This window comes from Puma concolor, chromosome D4 (assembly GCF_028749965.1).
Source record: "Puma concolor isolate L17-30 chromosome D4, mPumCon1.1.hap2, whole genome shotgun sequence".
Lineage (NCBI taxonomy): Eukaryota > Metazoa > Chordata > Mammalia > Carnivora > Felidae > Puma > Puma concolor.
In genome coordinates, this window is record NC_141679.1 from 92,955,438 (window position 1) to 92,977,767 (window position 22,330).

Sequence of the window (22,330 nt, forward strand, 5' to 3'; positions counted from 1 at the left end):
TGGAGTCAGTTGAACAAGCCACTAGATTCGTGTCCATCTAGAGACTCGGAGGGCAGCGTACCTGGGAAGAGGGTCTCTGCAAACGTAATCGCTTAAGGGGTGTGAGACGAAGTCGGCGTGGATTTAGCGTGGGCCCTCCGTCCGATGACTGGTGTCCTTGGAGAGGAGGGGAGACACGGCAGGTGCCGCGTGCAGACAGGGACAGAGGCTGCCGGCACACGGCCACAGGCCCGGGAAGCTGGTTTGGCCCCCAGGGGCTGGTTTGGCCCTGTGTCGCCTTGATCTGGGCCCTCGAGGCTCCGGAGCTGGAAGAGAATAAACTGTCGCCCCCAGTTTGTGGTCATTTCTTACAGCGGCCGCAGGACATTGATACACCGAGTGAATAAACTCAAGGTGGGAAGGACTGCTTTTGGTTCCTGCTGGCGGGCTGCCCCACGGGCCTCTGTAGTGGGCACCATCGGCAAACCCATCTTACAGAGCGGCAAACGGGCTCCGAGGTGCTGGGTGACCTGCCCAGGGCACACAGCCAGCAAGAGGGGCTCCGGGTTCCAAGCCAGGTCCGGCTGACCCATGCTCTGCCTGCAGATTTCATCAGTGGTGCAGGGTGGCTGACGAGGGTCCTTCCTGCTCTCCGAGCCACTGCTTCCTCCCTACTTCTGGGGTGCCTCCAGGCACCTTCCACTCGCTAGTCCCTGGTCCCCTCCTCTCTTTCCGCTCTGGCTTCTGCAGACCTGGGGCTGCGTCTTCTCTGTGCCAGTGAGGTCACCGCTCTGGGCACTGAGGCAGCAAGACAGATCGACCTCTGGGCTGGGGGTCGTCAGCGCCCACCCGAGGGCCAGGCGGGGGCTGGCGGGGCCGCGGGGGGGGGGGGTGCTTCGGCTCCCGTCCAGGCGGGACCCAGGGTCGGCCTGCCCTCCTGGCATCCGTGTGAAACGGTGGTGCCACCCCGAACCTTCTGGGGACCCGCCTGCGCAGGTCCGAGGGTTTGCTGGTTTCCTGAGCTCTGCTCTGTGGACGGTCCCTGCTCCCAGGTCCCAGCCCCGAACCCCCCCACACCCGTGTAATTCCCAGTGAGGACAGTGCTAATCCGTGAAATAAGTGTGAGCACGCCTAATGGAGTTTCCCCCCAGAACCCGACTCACTCTTTACCCGTTGTCTTTGGGCGTCCGGTGCCTGCCTGCTCCAGCCCCCGGCCGCCCTCCTTGCCCAGGCCCCGGGCCCCTGGTCGGCAGCTTCCGGATGCTGCTGGGCCCGGAGACGGGTGGCAGCCCGGCTCTTGTCCCGGGAAGGTTTCCCAAGCGCCTGTTCTGGGCCGGGTCCTGCTTTCGCCCCCCTTCCTCTGGCCTTCCCCTCCGGTCCCCTCCAACCCCAATTGTCGTTTCATTATAGAGGTCTTCGACATCCAACATTTCCTCCCCCCCGCCCTCCCCTCCTTCCCCTCTCCCCCTCCCGGCCCCTCCTCCTCCCTCCCCTCCGTCTTTTCTCCTCCCCCCTCCTCCCCTTCCTCCCTCTCTCCTCCTTTCTGGCCTAATCACCCTTTGAAGGAGTTGCAGACATCATGACGTTTTACTCTCTGGCATCCCTCTCTTTAAGGAGAAGGACCTCACGACTCTGGCCTGCGGGGACGCAATGTCGCCCCCCCTGTGCCGTTTAGTTCGTCTCTGATGTATCTTCCAGGAGAGCACACCCCACCCCTTTTCGTGTTTTCCCACGACACTGACTCACGGAGGGTTTGGAGAGCGAGCCGGTGGATGTCTTCGGACGCCGTTTTCCTTGTTCCCCGGTCCCCTGTGTGTCAGTGCCAAAGTCTGGATGAGGGCCGCTTGAACGTTTGCGGTAAGAGCGCCTCCTGCCCGGCCCTGGTGCCTCGTACCTCATGGTGCCACGGGCACCGGGCCGTTTGCAAAGCTGGCAGGTCCCTTCGGCGGACACTCGCCGTGTGGGCTCCTGCCCGCCAGGGACGAGCAGACCGCCTCCCACCTTCCCGAGCTCCCCGGCCTTGCCGGGTGAACCCCAGGTCCGCGAGGCTTCCTCGGCTGCCAGGCCCAGACACGGGGCCGACGGCGCCGAGCCCAGACGGGAACAGCCGGTGTTTGGCCCACGACAGGAGCCCGAGCGGCTCCCCCACGGCCTGGGGTCACAGCTCTGTGAACGTCCAGCAATGCAGCCCCGCGCTGCTCCGGGCCAGCTGGCCGCAGGGGGACTCCCTTGCCTTCCCCGACTCCCCCAGGCAGGGGGACGGACACCATCTGGCTGCTTCCAGCCCACTCCACCTGCGGTCTGGATTGACTGGGCCCGGTGTGGGGGCGGGGGGAGAGAAGGAGGCGGCGGGCTAGGAGTTCCCTTTCATGGTGCCCGAGGTGGCCCGGGCACTCCCGGTGGCTCGGGTGTGCAGCTGGGATGACCGAGCCGCAGGATGGGGAAAATAAAGCTTCAGGGGCCAAGAGAGTCAGGGGCCGTCTCCATCACCACTGTCCTGTTGACTCCCTCCCCCCTCCCCACCGCCTCCTCCAGGGAGCCTGGCTGGGCTGCCACGTGCTGAGGGGGAAGGCAAAGCTGGGCCCTCATATCTAAGACCTCTCGCGGCAAAGCCGCGGAGGACAGCCCGAGACGCGCTGACTAGATGGCAACCCCGAGCTGCACACAAGGATGAAATCCCCGAGTTCCAGTCTCAGTCTTGACGCAAAGCCAGAGTTGCTCAGATGTTTCCACTCAGGGTTGGGCAGAGATGCCCCGAAGGCGAACAGCCTGGAACAGTGCAGCGGGAAGCCCTTTAGGGAGCTGCTCTGGGGCCTCCACGGAGGTCTCCCACGAGCAGCCCGCCTGCCCGTGGGACGGGGGTGCGTGGGGGCGTCGGGGGCTGGGCGCAGACCCCGGGCCTCTGCAGGGAGCGAGCTCCTGGCGGCTCCTCTTGGCCTGGGGCTGCGTGTATTACACAGCGCCTGTCTGCGGAGCCAGGGGACAAAACTTGTGTGTGTTACCCGGGGAAACGGAGAGCCCGCGGGCCGCGGTGGCCTCGGGGCGCCACGGGGACAGACCCGCGGTTGGCAGAAGAACTCAGAGAGAGCCGCTCCCCGAGGCCGTCAGCTCACCTGTCGCCTGCGTCGGCCGTGCGCCGTCGGGGGGCAGGGGTTGCAGGGGAGCCCGCAGTCCACCCTCGGCGCAGGTGTTCTCCTGGAAGTCTCGCCTCGTTCCACGCGGATGCGGGGCAGCGCTCGGGAAGTGCGCGGAGTGAGACGCTGAAGTGTGAACGCGCCGCACGGACTCGGGGCCAAATGTTCTGGAACGAGGTAGTGCTGACGGCCGTGGCACAGCTCCGCGAATCCACGAGACGCCTGTGAATGGTGCGCTTTGAAGCGGTTAGGATGGTACGTTTTTTATGTTCTGTGTGTTTTACCACAATAAGAAGACGTTCAAACAAAACCAAACAGCAGCGAGGCCAGGGGATAGCGTCATCGGAGCGGGGAGAAGCACAGCGTGGCCTGTGCCAAGAGGCCGTCCCGGCGGATGACAGCGGGCTGTGGTTGGCGCCCCGCTCTCACGTCCGCGGCCAGACGCGGGAAGAGCACTGTGTGTTCATTCTGGAAATGTAGACGGAGCCCCTACTGTGTGTCAGGCCCCGCGTGGGGACACGGCACCGACGGCGAGAAGGCCGACGACGCCTGGGGTCCCACGGCTGCAGAACCAAGAGCCATCCCTCTTCCTGAGTTCACGGGAGGACCCGTGCTTCGGGCAGTGGCCTCTGCGCGCCGTCTCGGGGCGACCGGGAGGAGCTGCCGGGCCCACTGTGCCCAGACCGGGTGCCGCGCAGGACCCGGGAAGAGAGGCCGCGGTGACCTGTGGGCCAGGCAGGGCACTCGGGTGCACCGTCCTGCTGGGCCGCAGCGGGGCGAGTGCTAAGGTGAAGGGAGCCAGATGCGCAGAGGGAGGAGGAGCCAAGGGGCTGCAGGGCTTCCAGAAGCTCCCCGGAGCACAGAGGGCTGCCGCGGGCGCTCGGGGCCCAGGAAGGTCTGGGCGTGCAGGGCTGCTCTTCGGCGGGCGTGGAAGCCGGGCCTCCGACATCAAGCGGCTCGTCCTAGGCCTCGCCGCGGCTGAGTGGCAGCGCCGGGGTTAGCGCGTGCGTCTGTCTGCCGTCACGGCATCTGTCCCTGAGCGCTCTTCCGTGAGGCTTCTGGGGCCGCCAGCCTGAGACCCCGGCTCTTTCGCCGGTGGGACATTTGAGTCTTACGAGTTCTGGCTCAGCTGCAGCAAACACCCCTTCAAATGCGTCCACGAACACAGGAGAAAATAACGTCTGACATCTTCGAGAGTGCGGCACGGGGGATGCGCACGTTGAAAATGTAGCTGGGCCTGACTCACGAGGCGTCGGGATTGCTCGGGATGGCCCCAGCTGCTCCCTGGCGTCGGCAGGTGGAGAGCGGGGTTGCAGACACGCAGAGGAAGCTGGACCCCTGCCAGTTACACCCTCCGTGAGAGCACAGCCAGGTTCCTGGATAGTTCTGCTGGGCTGTAACTCACATGCCACACGATTTGTCCGTTGGGCTGTGCTGGTCGGGGGTCTCTGGTGCATCCGGAGGCTGGGCAGAGCACGGTCATCCCCCACGGAGGAGACCCCCGTTCCCCGTCTGACACCCCCGCTGCCCCCCAGTCCCAGGCGCCTCTGGGGATCTACTCACCTGGCGGGGAAGTTGGCGAGGTCCTTGAGGGGGTCTCAGTTCCCCTCCTCGTGGGCGTCTCCATGGGGCTGCTTGGGGGTCCTCATAGTGGCAGGGGGCACGGTGGCCGGTGTCGCCAGAGTGAGAGGTCCCAGGGAGCGCGGGCAGGCTCCACGGACCTTTGTGACCTGTGTGGGAAGCCACTCAGGCCAGCCCTGACTCAGTGGGGGGCTCTGTGTTGGGGGCAGCTGCCCCGGGAGGAGGGCACAGCGATGACAGGAGAGGGGCAGTGACAGGTGGGACGGCGGCTGAGAAGTGTCTGAGATTGATGGAGAATGTGCATCCTCAGGTTCCAGAAGCTCCGTGGAGGTGACCTGGGTCACTCAAAGGAAGGCGCCAGAGACACGATAGCGAACTGGTTCTAAAAGCAAAGAGAAGGTCCTACAAATAGCCGACGGGAGAGACCCATTCCTCATCGACAAATAGTTATGCCGACAACAGGGTCCCCAGTAGGCACAGCGGAAAGCCAGAACGAGGAGAAAACATCCCCAAAGTGGTTCAAAACAACCATTGCCTCCATTTCAACGTTCAGCGTTCTGTTCAATGGCATTTAAATACTGGCACATTGCATTTCGATTTCAGACGCACACAGTCTGGGACAGAGTGTCCCCAGACATCGTTTGCAACAGCCGGGAAAGAATGCGATTCAGGAGGAAAGGGGATGGTCTGGGGGGGAAGGAGGTGCGGGAGGGCTGGGCTGGTTTACAGCCACCCGCACCTGTGGCGTGAGGGAGGGGAGGGCGTGTGCCCTCAGGCGCGGCTGGGGGGGACTTCCGCCTGGTTCCACAACCCCGACCGTCACAGGCAAGAGGCTCCTCTAGGGCGTGTGCACACGTGCACACACACAGGCGCATACACACGTGCACACACACATATAGACACACATGCACACATACAGGTATGCACACACATCCACACGCACGTGCACGCACACACATACAAATACGTATGCCCAAGCACACACACAGGTGTGCACTCACACGTGCACACACATCCACATCCACGCATATACAGACACACATGTACACACACATCCACACACGCATATACACATACACATGCACACACAGACGTGCACACACACACGTACCCCCACATGTACAGACACGTACGTATACAACATATGTGTGCATCTACATATTCACGTACACATGTGCATGTAAGACACACTCAGACACCATAGATACGCACACGCACACACATGCAGAAGCATGCACAGACACATCAACGTACACACATCCACATACAGAACATCCACATATACACTTGCACACATACGCATATAGATGCACACACCACCCATAACACACAGACGCGTGCAGGCACCATAGGCCCATATGACCCTCTCAGGCACACACACACACATACATCCACAAGCACACACATCCACAGACAGGAACACATACTCACACGTACACATACGTGCACAACACATGCACACACGTGTGCACACACAGACACACATAGAAGCACACACACACACACACTCCCTGGTGCTTCCCCTGGAAAACCGGTGATGGGAAAATGCCGGGCCGCAGCATTGTGGGTGAGGACTGTGTAGAATAAAGTCTAATTCCAGAGGTTCAAAAGTAAGAACTAAAATAGCAGCCAAGAATAGCCAAGAAAGGGGCGCCTGGGTGGCTCAGTCGGTTGAGCGTCCGACTTCAGCTCAGGTCACGATCTCGCGGTCCGCGAGTTCGAGCCCCGCGTCAGGCTCTGGGCTGACGGCTCAGAGCCTGGAGCCTGCTTCCGATTCTGTGTCTCCCTCTCTCTCTGCCCCTCCCCCGTTCATGCTCTGTCTCTCTCTGTCTCAAAAATAAATAAACATTAAAAAAAAAAAAAAAAGAATAGCCAAGAATATGGGAGGCGGTGATGGTGGTCGGAGTAGTTTGGATTCCTCTTACGGCTTCAGGGGCAGGTGGAGACGCCCCTGCTCTGCGCAGGGACGTGCTCCCAGCAGAGCTGCTGACCGCAAGTACGAACGAGCGAGAAGCGGGGCGAGCAGCGGCGGAGCCGGGACTGGGGGCTCCCCGCCCTGTGGAAAGGCAGGTTGGGCGGGCGTGGGGCACGGGTGCGTCAGGATAAATGAGCCCACAGAGGGAGACGGTAGTCCAGTAAACCTAAGGAGGCTAAACTTACCAGTTAAAAGACATTGACAGATCAGACACAGGTAAGGCCCAGGGGTGTGCTGTTAATACGGGAAACCCTCACAAGGAGAGGGAATAAGGCAGAGCCACCGAGGACCCCGATCCTTGACAGGGGAGGTCCCTGCGCCGGGAGAGGACACGCAGAGGCGGAAGGGCCTGTGGGGCCCTGCCTGGGGCAGCCCCGCCTGCGTTGCTCGGGGGGGCCTCCCCCCTGCACCCCTCTCCGCTCTGCCCTGCGTGAGCTGCCCCTGCCGCAGTCGGGCCACACGCCCGGGGTGGGAGCGCGTCCTGCAACCACGGACGCCGCCCGCGGGGACGTGGTGGCTCCTGGGGCGCGCTGTCCCTCTGTGTGCTGGGCATGAACTTTCAACCACAGGACTAGATGGATGTCAAGGGGCGGAAGGGGTGGAATGTGTTGGGTGCTTTGCATCTTTTAAACAGTTTTACTGAGAAAAGGTCACAGGCCAAACAATGCACCCATTTTAACGCCGGGCAGCGGCGTTTGCTGCGTGGGCAGTGCTGTGTTGCCGTCACCACCGCCTGTTTCCAGGACCTTCCTTCCCCGTCCCGGGACATCCCAGCAGAAACGAGCTCCCCGCTCACCCTCCCTGGCCGCCTCCAATGCACTTTCCGCCTCCGGAAACTCGCCTTTGCTAGATATTTCGTCTCAGTGGCGTCTGTCCTTCTGTGCCTGGCCTCTCTCCCTGAGCGTAACGTTTCCCCGGTTTCCCCACGCGGTGGATGGCCAGTGCTGCTCCCCTTGCGTGGCCCGGAGCTGCTCTGTCGCGTGGACATGCCACGTCTTGCTTACCCAGGCTCACCCGCCGACAGGCCCTTCCGCGTCCGCAGGTGATGGTGTTGCTACTGAGCACGTACAGGTGTCTGTCTGGATCTCCGTTTTCAGTTCTTCTGAGCGTGTCCCCGGGGGGCGGAATTGCGGGGCCCTGTTGCAACCATGCGTGGCTTCAGAGGAGCCCCCAAACGGCTTCCTACCACAGGGACACCATTCCGCGTTCGTCGCCTTTGCTTGTTCCCCACGCCCACCCACCTTTTTCTCAGCTCTGCTGTAGGCCCTGTGGAGTGGCCCTGGGAGACCACCTTGGTGTCCGACCTCAGGTCGGGCTCAGCCAGAGGGGGCACGTCAGAGAAAAGGAGGGGACCCGAGTCAGGGTGCGTGCCACCCCCCAGCCCCCACCACGAGGCCGTCTCGGGTTGTTCCTCTGAAGGTGGTGTCTCCACGTGGGACCCTGGGGCTCTGCCTCCTCTCCTCCCCTGGGGCCAGGGGTGATGTCCCCCAGTTCCTGCCCTGTGCCTGGGGCTCCCCTTCATCCACCTGGCTGCAAGTGGTCCCTTCGTAAGCCCTTCTTGAAATATCTTGACTTGAGCGAGCTCCCTGTTTCCCGAGGGGGCCCGGCCCCGGCAAGTAGGCGATCGGGCCCTCCGTGCCCCTGAGGCCAGAGCTCGTGGGGTCATTCACTGATGTGGCCCAGCAGGAGCCCCACGCCTGGCTCCTGGCAGGGCTCAGGGGACACTTTCTGGAGAGATGAAGATATGATTTCACGATTGAAATCGAGTCCCTTTTATTCCAAGCACGTCGGAGACTCTGGCCGGCGTCCTGGCCACGGGAGAGACCGGCTTCCCTCCGAGGGGTTTCCCACTAGAAAACAGAGCAGACTGACTCACAAGGGCAGAGGACAGTCCCACGACGACGAGGCGGAAGCTCATCCCGCAGAAGGAGGCGAAGGGCCCTGCAGGCCGAGGAACGAGGTAGGTGCCCCGCCCACCTCCCCGCTAACCTGCCCAGGAGCGCCACCTCCGTGAGTCGGGCTCCTCTTCTGGAAGATGAGAACAGTTAGCCTCCCTGCGACACGGCGGATGGATGCTTCTGGGAAGGCGGGCCCACGTGGCCCGGCTGTGAGGGGGACGCCCAGCCTGGTCCCTGCGGTGGCGCCGCCCCTCCCCCGGGCTGACGGCCGTGGTCGCGTCTGCCGACTACGCCTTCCTCTTGTCTTGGAATTGGGGAGGGGCTCAAGTGCGAGAGCGGCCGGTTCCAAACCCAGTTTCTGCCTCACCCGCCAGGGCGCGTGCAAGGGGAGACCCGCCGTCCCCGAAAGGGGCGGGTGGGAAGGGTCCTCGGGGGCGTGGGGGCGTGCACGTGGGGCCGGGGCAGCGGGGGCTTCCTCCTGGCGGCGGGCCAGGCGGGGCGGTGCCGGGAACCCCTGCAGCCCGACTGCGTCCCGTGGGGCGTGCGGGGCGACCCAGCCGTGTGTGCGGCCAGCCCTACTCCCAGTACTCAGCATGGTGGCAGATGCCGCAGAAGCGTCTGCTAAATTCGGAAGTCCCAGAACACACGCGCCCAGAGGAGTCCTGCCTCCAGAGCAGGAGGGACGGGAGAGAATGTCGATGACGGCGCTGCTCACTGCCCCGAAGCGTGGACGCCGCTCGAACGCCCGTCACAGGTGACGGGACGAACTCGCCGCGCGTCCGCCTGGCAGGACGTGACGCGGCAGGGGGATGCGCAGCTGGCGGCTCCGTGTGTCGGCACGGGTGGACGCAACGCATAATCGGGGGAGAAAGACGGATAACCACCGCTTGTCCCGTGATGGCTCTGTGTCTGCCGTGGCCGTAACCACCACGGACGGAATGGCTTCAGACAACACGTTGGGTACCTTTCGGTCCGGGAGCTCCGCGGTCCCAGATCCGTGTCCGCGGACTGGAGTCGCGTGTGGGCTGGGGAGGACGCCCCCTTGCCCTTCCCGGTGTCGGAGGCGTCCTCGGCTCGGGTCCCGGGCCCCGAATGGGGCATGGGAGGTCGGGCACAGGGCCGGCCGGGGGGCGCTGGTGGCACGGGTGTGGGGTGAGCTGACTCGGAGAGCCTGGACTCAGCCTCTCAGTCTGGACTGGGCCACCGAGCAGGGTGGTTCTGGGGACAGGGCCTTCCTGGAGGTGGGGCGGGGGCAGGTGCCGTGTTAGCATCCTGCTTCGTACCCTAGGAATCTGTTCCGAGGTCCAAACCCGGGACGGGGACACGCAGGCCAGGAAGTCCCTGGGCCGTTGGTAAAGCTCCCCAGATGTCTGTGCAGCTCCGTGGCCGGCCGTGGCGGCCCTCCTCACCAGGAGAGGGAGCTGGTGCTGGGGACAGGGGCTGGCCCCACAGCTGGGCAACCAGGCGGGCACCGGACACACCGGGGTCTCGGGTTCCCACACTCCCTGGCGGTGTAACGGGTGGGCCTCCGGCCTCCGGGGCCGGCAGCCCTCCTCCTCCCAGACCCGCCTTCTTTTCTTGGGCATTGGCTTAGTTTCTGAAGAACTCACCGTGTGCCCCAACCATTTTGAAACACTGCGGATTTTAGCTGGTTTAAGATATGGCACGCCCGCGAGAAGGACACCCGCGTGAATTGCACTTTACCGTCGAGGAAACTGAGGCAGACAGGACGCGCGACCTGCCCCGGGGCACCTGGTCGGTTGGTGGGGGGCCCGGCTCAGTGTCCTCGTGCGTCACCGCTGTCCCGCGTGATCTGCCGCTTTCCGGTATCTGAGCTGCCGTGGAGTAAGAGGGACTCCGGCCCCGGCACCGCCACACGGAGCCATCTGCGCGTCCCAGGACGCGGGCAGCGCCGGTAGGGGCTGGCGGGTAGGAGCGGCCGCCGTGCCCGGTCTCAGCAGCACCGGCACATGACCTCATCCCACCCACACCCTGGCCTCACACTGAAAGTGACCCCTGCTATCCTATTATTTATTAAAGGGTTTGTGGAAGTCTGAAGAAAACAGGACACTCTGGACGCTCGGAACCAGCCCAACTCCGTGTCCGTCCAAACAGTGTTTTTGTGGCACAGTTTGAGATTCTGCCTCCGGGCCTCCTGGGCGGTGGCAACGTGCTGCCTGGGATGGACATGCGGGGAACGCTCCCAGCACATTCTAGACAAGTGACGGGACTCCTGCCCGCCAGGAGGTCCCCGCTGTCCTCTGGCGGGGCCTCAGTCACCCCCGCCTCCCGCAGCCGCCCCACGTCGGACCCTCACCCCGACAGCGGCCGTCCATCAGCTCGCCGCCCTCCCGCCCGGTGCGGGGACCCGGGACCTGGGACACACGGTGCGGGGCGAACAGAAACCCGGGCGCCGGGGCCCCGCTCGGGCCTTCCTCCCTGGGTCTCCCAAGACCCGTCCTGTGGAAACGAAAACTCCCTCTTCCAGGAAATGAATGAAACTGCATTTATGAGGCAGCTGTTCTCGGGTGTGAACTTTGTTGGGAGACTGGTGGGTCCAGGGGTGAACCGGGGGCCCCCGCCCCCGTGCATCTTCCACTCGTAAATGAGCCCTGGGAGCACGCTGCACGCGCGGGCAGGCGACTGCAGCTGCAGGGGCACCGGCTTTATGCTCGCGGGGACACAGATGCCCCCGCCCCCCTCGGTCTGTCTTCTTGACTTGGGGCACAGGGTTTGCCCCGGGGCTCAGCATGTACCACGCTGATGCGTCAGCGGCCTCTGGGTACCGGCAGCTACTTCTGTTACTGATCCAAGCAGCTAAATGTGTGTTTTCACACCACGTCCCAGTCCGTCCGTAAGCTCAAGGGGTGCACTGCGTTTCTCAGACGCCGTATTTACAGCCGCTTTTGTGCTAACAGCCTCCGCAGGGACCCAGCGGTTCAAAAGCAGCCCCCGATGGTGCTCGTGACAGTCTGCAGAATGGGTCCCGTTCTCACCTCCAGTTCACAGGAAGGGAAAGCAAGGACCAGAGAGGGCAAGGAACTTTCCCAAGATCACCCAGCAAGCCTAGACTGGCAACCGCAGTGCCGCCCTCAGTGGAGGGGGCTCAGGGGGGCTGTGTGCCAGGTGGGGTGGAAACAGAAACCCATCTACGGACGCCAGGCTCCCTTGCCCTGATGATGTCACCTCCCAGGCCCCAAGCGGGCCCTGGAGGAGGGAGGGAATTACAAGGCCTCGGTTTATCATGGTCCAGTTGAGGGCAGAGTGTTTTGCTAGAAGCTTGCCCTCTGGCCACACAGCGCACTCCTCTTATGCTGAATTGAGCAGCGAGAGGTATTCTCCACGTCGTGTCCAAGTCATCTGTGCGGGAGCCTCGCGGATGGAAATAAAATATTTACCATTTGGAACGGAATTCCAACCAGAGCAACGAGCACTCTCAGGAAAGGATGTGGGGGGTGGGGTGGGGAGGGGTCAGAGGCAGACAGCTGCTCCCCAGCTGTGGCTGTGGGAGAAGGGACTGAGCTGGGGCTGCCCTGTCCTCCCCAGGGCCTCGCCCAGGGGCACATCTGGCCCGGCCTCCTTCCCTTCACTGAGCGAGGCTGAAGCCCGGTCTTGGAGCCCCTCCAAGCCCCTTCATGGGCGTGTCCTCCCCCTCCACCCTCCCAGCGCATCTGCCTCCTCCCGACCTCTCGATGGCCCCACGGTGACCGGCTGTCCTCTGTCCCCCACGTGCCCAGCCACCCCGTGGAGATGCCCGAGAGGCCCGGAGGGCCCAGAAGGGCCAGCCGAAAGCGTGTGCAGGAGCCCCGAGGCCGCCGAGCCCGCATCTGCGGGACCTGAGCACTGGCTGGGGAGGAGCCAGCCCGGGTCGCTCCCGGAGGGAAGGGCTGCGTCCAGGCCCCAGCTCCAGGCTGCTTGCGCCCACCCCACCGTCTCTCACTGTCCTCGACTTGGGTTTTTCTGCAGGGACACTGATGTCGATGCACCGGGTGGTCATGGCCACGCTGGGGACAATTGTGCGAATGACCTCCTTACCCGTGGGGTGGTGGATTCCGTGTGCCGGGCAGCCCACCCGTCCTTGCCCCCCGAGCGCACGCCGCAGCACCGCCAGAGCTGGGGAGACTCCGGGGTGGAGAGGGAGCCTCCTCTGCCGGGACTAGGGAGTCATGTGTGCGGGAGGGGTGGCCCGGTTGTCTGAAGAGTGGGGGTCCCCCGTGCCCCTGCCATTGGGCCAAGCCACTCCCACGAGGGCCCCTAAAATTGCCCTGATGCCCCCCCACACTCTTGGGGGCCCTGGGGATGGTCTGGAGGTGCCTCCAGGGGAAGGGTCCCGGAACCTCCTCCGGGGTCGAGGGACCCAAGAACCGCGGACGTGTGAGGCGTTGCTTAACGTCTTATTCTAGTTGCTGGGGGGCTGAGGCCATGACCTCCCCGGGCCCTGACCTCCCCCGGTGACCTCCACGGCGCCCTCAGTGACCCGGGACCCACCGCCTCATCTGCGGGACAAGCACCCTATTGATTCTCTGGTTCAACTAGAGGGAAAAATCCCCCTGAATCTCCGCCAAGGGTGTGGGGAGCGTGTCTGGAAGGGCTCCAGAGCCGGAGCCCGGGGAAGGGGGAATACTCCCAACTTTTATGACTTGCTTCAAATAACTTCCTGGAAATGGTCGAGTGCGGCCTGCCGTCCCCGTGGCCTCGTTGGGGAGCAATGTTCCGTGCAGAGCAGGGTCACGGTTGGCCGTGGGCCGCTGGGCCAACCCGGCGGCAGGCTCCGCGGGTCTGCTTGGGAGGGAGGCAGAATCTACGGAGCCCCTCCCCCCGCCCCCCCGCCGCCCCCCCCCGAGCTCCGGGCTGCAGGCCCCTCTTCAGGCCCTTGGGACCTTCCCGCGGCCCCCGGGACGGACGGCCTGTTACGGGCACGGCAGTGCCACCACACGTGCGGTTTCGCAGCGCCGCTCACCCACGCTGGGTCCGCCCTGCAGTTTGCTGTCGGTCAGAGTGCTTAGGTAGGCAGAATCGACCTCAGACTCCGCGGAAGGATGGTATCAATCATTCCAGTAAATGCACCATTAAGCAGAACGCCCCGCGGGACGGCCGGCCTCCTCGCCAGGGCCCGCGGCCTCCTGCCGCGCCACCCTGAGCGGCGGCCCCGCCTCCCCGTGCCCCCCTCCCCTTGTGGGTGTCTCGAGGCCGGGGAGCGGGTCCCCCTCGCGGGGAGTCTGTTTGTGCCCCCAGAGCAGCTGGAGCCGCGCCCACGGTCACGGTGAGAGCCCGCGGTGCTGGGTGAGGTCACATCGCTCCTACGACCTCTGCCTCCACGAGCACTGAGGGGCTACGAACACGCTCCCCTGTCTTCTCCTTCCTTGGTGAACATACGTCAGCTCTCTGCAGGCGCTTCCTGATTGAGAGGTTGCCGGTGTCTTTGAAACGTGGATCGCCGTGGCCCGATTGCCCCGCCGGCAGGGACACCAGCTGGCGCCCCGCCACGACACCAGGTTGTCCCCTCCCAAACCCGCGCCTGTACCCCGTGTGAAACTCTAAAAGTCTTACGGGTATAATAGGTCAACAAAAAGTCTTTTTTGTTTGTTTGTTTTTTGTTTTTCAACGTGTATTTATTTTTGAGAGAGACAGAGCATGAGCAGGGGAGGGGCAGAGAGAGGGAGACACAGAATCCGAAGCCGGCTCCGGGCTCCGAGCTGTCAGCACAGAGCCCGACGTGGGGCTCGAACCCACAGACCGCAAGATCGTGACCTGAGCCGAAGTCGGCCGCGTAACTGACTGAGCCCCCCCCAGGCGCCCCCGCGTCTCTTGATATCAAGGCTCTTTGCTTTTCTTTCGTTGCACATTGTTGTCTTGTGTACGCTCTTGGTTTATTAAGGAATCTGAGCGTTGGTCTGTCCGGTAGCAGGACTTTGGTTTGGTCAGGCTCTCTTCGTAGGCGGGCGTACGTGTGAGATATTTCTGTATTCACGTGTGTATGTGCACACACACGTACACACAGCACCTGCAGCATCTGTGTGTTTTCCGGACCTATGCACACGTGTGCACGTGTGTGTGTGTGTGCCACGCAGAACCTTCACGTTTTATGTGTTCCGATCAATACTCTCTGATATGGCTTTTCTGTGCGGAATGGTCTTTCCTACCTAAGACTGTGTGACAGATCTTCACATGCTTTACCCCTTTTTATGGCTTTATTTTCACGTTTACGACTCTTTTTTTAAATGTTTTTTTTTTTTCAACGTTTATTTATTTTTGGGACAGAGAGAGACAGAGCATGAACGGGGGAGGGGCAGAGAGAGAGGGAGACACAGAATCGGAAACAGGCTCCAGGCCCTGAGCCATCAGCCCAGAGACTGACGCGGGGCTCGAACTCATGGACCGCGAGATCGTGACCTGGCTGAAGTCGGACGCTTAACCGACTGCGCCACCCAGGCGCCCCATGTTTACGACTCTTTCTGGAGCTGGCTTTGGTATAAAGAGGGGAAGCAGGGATTCTCTTCTTCCTTCAACTTTTTCTCCTCCAGAGGCTGGTCCTTTGCCCCACCGTCCCAACGGGACGTCCCGTTGTCCCCCTCCAGTCCGTCTACTCCGAGGCCCCACCTGTCTCTCTGGGGCTATTTCTGGATCTGCTCGGGCTCGCCAACGGGCCGGGTCGCTGGCACGGAGCGGTGGCTCCGATGTCAGAGGGCACCTGGGTTAGCTTCCGTTCTGGCTCCATGAATTAAGTATTTCATTTGAACTGAGAACTCGTTTCTCAGCGTCCCCCCAACACCTCCACGGAGCACACCGTTGGTGTTTCAATTAGCTGGATGGGGTTGAGTTAGTTTATGATTTTAGGAGGAAATGGCACTTTTATATCGAATGTATCTCCGGTCCACGAGGAGTGTCCCTCCTTCCCCCACGTCCGTCTTGTTTTATATGACGTCGTTTTCACGTGTTCGTCACGCTGGCCCTGTGCGTGTCTCGTCAGGGACGCAGTCGGTTCTGAGCTTCGTGGGGCTTTCCAGCGGGTTCTGGCTGCGTCTGCGTCTTTGCTGGGAAGCGGCTGACTTCTGCGCGCTGAGCTTGGGGGTCCGGATAACACACAGATGCTGTAGGTGCTGTGTGTATGGGTGTGTGTGCACATACACACGTGAATACGGAAATATCTCACACATACGCCTGCATACGAAGATAGCCTGACCAAACCGGGGGGGGGGGGTGGTCCTCGCTCAGGAGGGGAGGAAGAGGGGGCATGGGGGGGGACTGCTCATCAACTGCGTCCTAGACCTGCTTTCTCGCTCACGGTGCTAAAGGAGACACGGACAGACACGACCAGGGAAAGGAAAGGCCTTGTGTGGCGGCTCCCATGCTGACCGGCTGACCGGCTGACCAGCCACAGGGAGGGCTTGTAATTAGCAGTGTTTCAATAAGTGAGAGGCCTGCCACCAGCTTGTCAAGGTCGCCTACAGATACCAGTGTCCTGAGTCACACATGGGTGCCAGCTCGGGGGGATGGGGTCTGAAGGAGCCCGAGGAGGGCCTCGCCCCACCCCAGAGGGACCACTGGTGCTGCACCCTGCCTTGGGGAAGGTTTCTTCTTCCAATAGCAGCAAGCCAATTTTCTTCTTTTTCCTCTTTCTTTTCTTTTCTTTTTTCTTTTCTTTTCTTTTCTTTTCTTTTCTTTTCTTTTCTTTTCTTTCTTTCTGTCTCTCCTTTTCTCTTTCTTTCTTTCTTTCTTTCTTTCTTTCTTTCTCCTTCCTTCCTTCCTTCCTTCCTTCCTTCCTTCCTTCCTTCCTTCCTTCCTTCCTTCCTTCTTGTTGTTAAAAGGCCTCCATGTGATTATACAGCAGTGCGAGTGAATGAACAGAGGCCATGCCCAGCAACATGGACTAATCCCACGCGTGTTGAGCAAGGGGAAGGAGGCAGCAGGCTCCCGTGTCCAATCCCCTGTGTCCGCGGTGGCGGTGGAGTGTGGGGCGGCCACCCTGGCTGAGGGCGGGGGCGGCCGTGGGGTGGGGGGCCCCGGGTGTTCCCAGGGAGGCCGGCCTGTCTGAATTCTTGACCCTGGTGTCGTGACCCGGGTGCATACTTTGTGATCTCTCCATGGGTGACGTTTTGCTGATTTGTGCGTGTTTCCATGACATGCGTCCTGTTAAAAGAAAATGTTTAAAAAAGTTCCAGGGTGCATTTTGCTAAAATTCATTTCTCTAAGATGCAAAGTCTGAGCCGGGGAGCGTGGATTTCCAGGTCGCAGGAAATTACAGGCCACGTCTGGAATGGCAGTGGCATGGCAGCCACGTCCATCCAGCACGGACATCAGGAACGGAAGCATCTCTCTGAAGGAAGGCCCAACAGCAGGGCCGCTTCTTTTCCGTGAAAAGTCCCAAAAGATTATTTTTAGCATCTGAAACTCATCTTTCCCGCCTAACTTTGAACTTCACGGGGCAAGGAAACGAGTGAATGTGTGCCTTCCTCCGGAGAGCCCAAGCTCAGCGGAAGCCACAAAGTGCCCGTGGCCTCGCCAGCAAGAAGGGAGGCCCTCCCTCCGCCACGCACCCCGGCGGGGGGTCTCGTTCTGACCCACGAGTGTGCCCTGTGGTTTGGCCCGGTTACAGACCCCAGACCAGGCCTGGCGCGGTCCACACGCTGTCTGACTCGAGGAGGCTTTCAGGGGGGAAGAGCCCACGGTTTGCTCCACGGAGACCCGCCCCGGGCAGCGGATCCAGGCCCGTCACATCTCCGCCTTCTCCGCTTTCCAAGAGAGCAGAGCCCCATCCGTCAGGTCCCCCAAGGACTAGGCGGAGATTTGCTTGGATGGGAAATCTGCACCGTGTGCTCTGCATTCTTTCCTGGTGAAGTCGTGTGCGTGGAAAACCAGAATATACGGTCAGCATCCTTCCTATGAACAGAGCAATTGTACATTGTGCAGGGATTACTTAGCGATGACTGCGGGGGTTGCCATGGTTACCCTCCCCGCCCCCATCCATGCGGTCCCGCTTGCCGCCTCTGTGGGACGTGGCAGCAGGGTGCCCGCTTGGCCGGGGGCTGGGCTGGCACTGCCGACTCACTCCTCTTTTCCCGGCTGGGAACTTGCCGCAGCGTGGCTGGCATCACGTGGCAGTGTGCCTTCGCGTCCCCTCGGCCGCGGGGTCCTTGGGTCACGTGACGCCGTAGGCAGAAGTCCAGGGTGTCCAGGGGTGAAGTGGACGGAGATGGGGAGGCTTGAGGCCCTGCCTTCGGTGGGCCCCGTGGGGCTCCGAAGACACAGACTGAAAGCCGCCAAACTCTCTGGTCCCTCCAAACGCACTTTGGGGAGCTGCCCTCCAGCCCGCGCGCCTCCAGGCGGGCCCGACTTTACGGGCCATGTCCGTGCCTCGAGGGCGTATGAGGAACTGCTTTGCCACTGGTTTTCAGTAGAGCCTCGCGTCGTCCTAGAGGGACAGCAGCCTGGCCCGGGGCCGTCCCGAAGGTCACAGTCAGAGATCCCTTAGGCACCTGGAGACGCGGTTCGACTTCTCCATGGCTCATTTACGGGTGCTGAGTTCTGCCAACGCCGCCTTGGAGGGCGGCCGGCGAACAGGCCAATCCCCACGACTCTTGTACAACTGGTGAAGGGCGGACTCGGGCACGCCACGTAGAGAAGCCGCGTGCTCTGTCCGAGCACCTGTGACGCCGTGCCCTCCGAGACGGCAGCAGCACTCCTCGAGGACAAGGCTGCTGGATTCCCTGTCCCTGTCTGCCGGGGGCGGGGGGGGGTCCCAAAGGCTCACAGACAGTTGACTTCCCACCACTGCAGGTGTCCACGTGGGGCTGTCAGAGCCTCTCCCGGTCCTCCTCCTGGTGCACCGATGAGGCCCTGTCTCCCTCCTCCTCTTCCCTCCTCCTGGTGCACAGACCGGACCCCTGTCTTCCTCCTCCTCCTCCTCCTCCCTCCTCCTGGTGCACAGACCGGACCCCTGTCTCCCTCCTCCTCCTCTTCCTCCTCCTCCCTCCTCCTGGTGCACAGGTGGGGGCCCCTGTCTCCCTCCTCCTCCTCCCTCCTCCTAGTGCACCGACGGGGCCCTGTCTCCCTCCTCCTCTTCCCTCCTCCTGGTGCACAGACCGCACCCCTGTCTCCCTCCTCCTCCTCCCTCCTCTTGGTACACCGACGGGGCCCTGTTTCCCTCCTCCTCTCCCTCCTCCTGGTGCACAGACCCAACCCCTGTCTCCCTCCTCCCCCCCCCTCCTCCTCCCTCTCCTCCTCCTCCAGGTGCATAGACCAGACCCCCTGGCTTCTGCATTTGTCTTCTCTCCCAAACACCTGTTTGTGGCACCGTTCACACCAGGTTTGGGTCTTCCTACTGAGGTTATCAAGATGCTTCTCTGGGAGCCTTTGAAATGGACATTAGGGATAGTTTGGGAGGGTGTTTCTGGGACCAACACCTTTGAGAGAGTGAGGAGCACAGGACTGGGCAGAGGGAGAGCCTGAGCCATGGTGCAGGCATGCGGGGGGCTGGAGCCCATCCCACCGAGCCCACGGGGCGCCCTGGAGCCATGGGAGAAGGAGGCAGGGTCTCCGTGTCCCTGCTCCATTAGTGATTGGCTGTGCGCCGGCCCAGGGAGGGCTGTGACCTTGCACCGTGCAGCTCCCTCCGTCCGGAGCAGTTGCCGGAGCGGCTTGGCCGAGACGCTCCAGGCGTGTTTCCACTGGTGCAGAATGAGCACCTCTGTCTGGAAGCGGGCATGGGGGGCGCTCTGGTGTCCTCCCCGGGCCACCCCTAGTGCTGCTCACACTGGCTTCATAAGGCACGGCCCTTCTGGGAAAAGAACTCGTCTGGGATTCGGGTCGAGCCCTTTTCCGGGGACACTTCCCGGCAGAAGTGCGGCCGGCCTCCCTGCATGCGGGGCAGTGACTGCGGCTATGGGCCAGTGACCCTGCCGGTGGGATTATTCTCACTTTGACCTGCTGGCCTCTCGGCACCAGGAGGCTGAGGTCACGGGGAGGCGGTCACGGGTGAAAGTCGGGGCGCTCCTGCTGTGTCTCTGGGAACTTAGACTCTGGATTGGCTGGGGACGAGCTCCCTGGTGAATCACGGGGCGGGCTGGGGAGTGGGGACAGCCTTCCTTCCACCCCTTGGTTCTTAGGTGATTGGGGTGATTTGGGGTGTACGCCATGCCCTGGGGGAGGGGCCCATCCTCACTGCCACTCACGAGATGGCCTCTCCATCAGGCCACACTTCTGGGCGGCGTGGCCCGGGAGGGGCTGGTGCATCCGTGGCTGACTGCAGCCAGGCTATGGTCGTTTCCGCCCAGCTCTGTGTTCAGGGACGTCATGTAGGAGTGTGAAATCCGACAAGGTGGGAGTATTTACGCCTTGGAGACTGGCAAGTGCTAGAAGGTGGGCCTGTCGTCCCGGCCCCGGCTGGTTGTCAAACGTTCCCTGGCACGAGACGGCAGTGCCCCCCCGCATGTCCCTACTGAGCTGCGTGCGTGCTGCCGAGCGAGCGTGGACACGCGTGTTCCACAATCACGTGCGCCGCTGCATTTTGCCTTGGCCACGCCCGTGGCACAGGCATCACCTCGGCTTTACCGACAAGGAAAGTCGGGGCGCAGAGGTCGGGAACTTCCCAGACCGGCAGGCTTAGGCTGGAGGGGAGGGCGAGGTTTGAACCTAGGCGTATCTGGCTCCAGAGCCTTCTTACCCTCCCTGCCCCGTGCGTGTGTGGCTGCGGCCCTTCCCTCCGGCTGCCGGCCCCCAGCCGCTTCTGACCGCGGACGGCGGTAGAATCCGTTCCTCCGGAGCCCTCCTGGTCTGCCCGGTCCCTTCCGCCTCTTGGAAGGAGTGTCCTGGGTGTCGCGAAGCGTCAGGACTTCGCACGTTCTCAGAGATTCCTGGCAGCTGGAGTCTGTGCAGTCCCCGTGTGTCACGCAGCCTCGTAGGGGCAGCCCTGTACCTTGCTGAGTGCTTCCGGACTGGGATCTCTCCTGGCCGGTGGTGCTGCTCCGGTGGGGCCGGCGTGGAGGGAACGGGGACCCTGGTGCCTTGGAGGAGCTGGGGGGCCTCCACAGTCCCTGCGGGTGGTTTGTGGGGGGAAAGCCAGGCCTCCAGCCCCATGTTGGCCTGAAATAAAGTGGCACAGGTGGTGGAGACACTGGGCTAGCGAGCGATGCCGAAACTTAATTCTTAAGATATGATGTGATCCTTGATAGTTCATAGAAAGCGTCGCAGTAGTCATTTGGGAGAAAACACAGATTTTATTGGGCTGCTTCTTCCTTGTTCTGATGTGCACACTTTCTTTGCTTTGGACCACCCTGGGGGGTGGGGGGTGTGCAGAGGTGAGTGGGTACTTGCCGTGGGGTCTCTGAAGGCCTTGCCTGGCCGCGGGGGCTTCGCCGGGGCTCTTGCTGGGAGGTCTTGAGGGGACCTCCCTGAGCCGGCCTTCTGAGGAACGTCTCCGCGGGGACTGTGGCTGAGAGACTCCCTCCCTCAGCTGCTCATCGGGCGTTTGGAGCATTTGCTCAAAGTGCCTGGGCCAAGTTTATATTCTTTTCCCACCACTGAGAAGGAAGATTTTTTACTGTCCAACGGCAGCGACCTTTGTAAGCCACTGCCCCTCGTCTCTGCTTTGTTTCGGGACCCTGCTCTTGGGGCAGAGTATCATCCCGGTGGCTTGAGACGGAGACCTCACTCCTCCTCAGCTTCTGATGCCCGTCCCTCGTCCCTTCCCCACGTAGTGTGGCCCTCAGTGAGTGGCACGCGTTGATCTCGCATTCAGCAAGCATCCCGGGGTCGCTCCCGGCCAGCCCAGTGGGGTCGCGGGGCTCACAGAGACGGCTCAGGTGCGGATGTGTAAATGGCCCTTAAGGAATCACAGATTGTGTCCCCAGGCAGGGAGCCCAGGGCTCACCAGCCCGTGCCAGCGTCCTCGACAGAAGCCGGCGCTGCCCTGCCCCGCCCCGGCTCCAGGTCCCGAGCCCTGGCGCTCTCAGTCCCTGCTTCCCGAGCGGAGGGAACAGATACTCCGCGGGACCGGCAAAGCCACTTCCTTCTCCGGGGCGGTGCCGGCTGCTGGCCCTCAGCACCGCTGGCCCAGCCCTCCCGGAGCTCGCCCGTCCCTCCTCCCAGGGCCCGGAGCTCCGGACCTCCAGGAGGGGCATCCTCTGGCTGTCCGGGGCTACCTGTGAGCTGAGGGGAAGCCCAGGGGCGGCCGAGTGGCCTGGTGACAGTCAGGTGCCCCGCCCAGGTGCCTCCTGCTCCGCAGCCGCCCCGTCTAGGCCCGTTTCGTTCCGGCACCTCCAGCCGTGGGGCCTCTGCCTCTCCTGGGACCTGCTTTCCATTCCCACCCCCTCCCCCTCCTTCCTGCCTGGGCAGCCGAAGCTTTGCGTGTGTCCTTCTCCCAGTGCCCGGGGGCCCCGGCAACTCCTTGTTCGTACCAGAGCCTCCCTGTCATCGGTGACAGAGGGGTCACGTTTCATGACGTGACCTGGCGATCACAAGTGGTCCAGGCGGCCACCCTGGGGGCAGGGCCGAGACCCGTCTGTCCCTGGCTGTCCACTTTCCGTTGGCATCTTGGAGGTCCCCCTTTCACTTCCTCTGTGAGTGTGGTATGATGTGACCTTCGTGTTATGGCTGAGGGAGCTGTGTCCCGGGACACTCAGCTGTTGGCCTAGGGCTGAAGGTGGGGTGGAGCTTTCTGGAGAGTTGCCCGCCGGACTCCCAGGGCCCCTCCTCCATCCCGGGGGGGGGGGGACCCCCGGGGTCCCAGGAGCCACCCCAGAACTGGGAGCAATGAGTGTGTGTGT